The sequence below is a fragment of the Ciconia boyciana genome, chromosome 30 (assembly GCF_034638445.1).
Source record: "Ciconia boyciana chromosome 30, ASM3463844v1, whole genome shotgun sequence".
NCBI classification, from domain to species: Eukaryota; Metazoa; Chordata; class Aves; order Ciconiiformes; family Ciconiidae; genus Ciconia; species Ciconia boyciana.
In genome coordinates this window covers 707550-709119 of record NC_132963.1, presented here as the reverse complement: position 1 = coordinate 709119, position 1570 = coordinate 707550, and positions in this window count along the sequence as shown.

The window sequence follows — 1570 nt, the reverse complement described above, 5'->3', positions numbered from 1 at the left end:
AAATTGGAGTTTTTCTCCTCCCCACGCAAAAAATAAACGGGAGAAGCCGGGTTTGGGTTGCAAATAAAATCGTCGAAATTGGGGGGAAATAAGAGGGGGGGAAAGGTGTCAGGGTGCCTGGGGGTGGGGTGGGGTGGGGGTGGGGGGTCCCGGATGCCTGGGTGCTCTGGAGGGGGGGGAGGGTGGTTCCCGGACGCCCGGGTCCCCTGCCAGGGTGCCCTGCCCGAGGTGGCTCTCGTCCCCCCTTGACGCGGTTCAGTCAATATTTCCCGTCACGGCCCTGCCCGTGGCCGGGATGCCTGGGTCCCATGGGGGGGGGGCACCCGGATATCTGGGTCCCGTGGGGGGTACCTGGGTCCCATGGGTGGGGAGGGGAACCAGATACCTGGGTCCCGTGGGTGGGGGGCACCCGGATATCTGGGTCCCGTGGGTGGGGGTACCTGGGTCCCATGGGTGGGGGGCACCCGGATATCTGGGTCCCATGGGGGGGGTGAGGGGGCACCCAAATGCCTGGGTCCCATGGGTGGGGGGCACCCGGATATCTGGGTCCCGTGGGGGGGTGAGGGGGCACCCAAATGCCTGGGTCCCATGGGTGGGGGCACCCGGATATCTGGGTCCCGTGGGGGGGTACCTGGGTCCCATGGGTGGGGAGGGGAACCAGATACCTGGGTCCCGTGGGTGGGGGGCACCCGGATATCTGGGTCCCGTGGGGGGTACCTGGGTCCCATGGGGGGCACCCGGATATCTGGGTCCCGTGGGTGGGGGGAACCGGATGCCTGGGTCCCATGGGTGGGGGGCACCCGGATATCTCGGTCCCATGGGGGGGGTACCTGGGTCCCATGGGGGGGCAACCGGATATCTGGGTCCCATGGGTGGGGGGCACCCGGATATCTGGGTCCCGTGGGGGGGGTGAGGGGGCACCCAGAATGCCTGGGTCCCATGGGGGGGGGCACCCGGATATCTGGGTCCCATGGGGGGGGGTGAGGGGCACCTGAATGCCTGGGTCCCATGGGTGGGGGCACCCGGATATCTCGGTCCCATGGGGGGGTACCTGGGTCCCATGGGGGGGCACCCGGATATCTGGGTCCCGTGGGGGGTGTAACCGGATATCTGGGTCCCGGGGAGGGGGCACCCGAATGCCTGGGTCCCATGGGTGGGGGTACCTGGGTCCCATGGGGGGAGGGGTAACCAGATATCTGGGTCCCATGGGTGGGGGCGTACCCGGATATCTCGGTCCCATGGGGGGGAGTACCTGGGTCCCATGGGGGTGGGGGGCAACCGGATATCTGGGTCCCATGGGTGGGGGGCACCCGGATATCTGGGTCCCATGGGGGGCACCTGGGTCCCATGGGTGGGGGGGGTAACCGGATATCTGGGTCCCGGGGGGGCACCCAGATATCTGGGTCCCATGGGTGGGGGGGGCACCTGGATGCCTGGGTCTTCCCAAATGTGTCCCCAGTTCACCCCAGTGTCTCCCCAGTGTCCCCCAGTGTCCCCAGTCCCTCCCAGTGCACCCCAGTGTCCCCCCAATGTCTCCCCCAGTATCGCCCCCCAGTGTTCCCAATCCCTC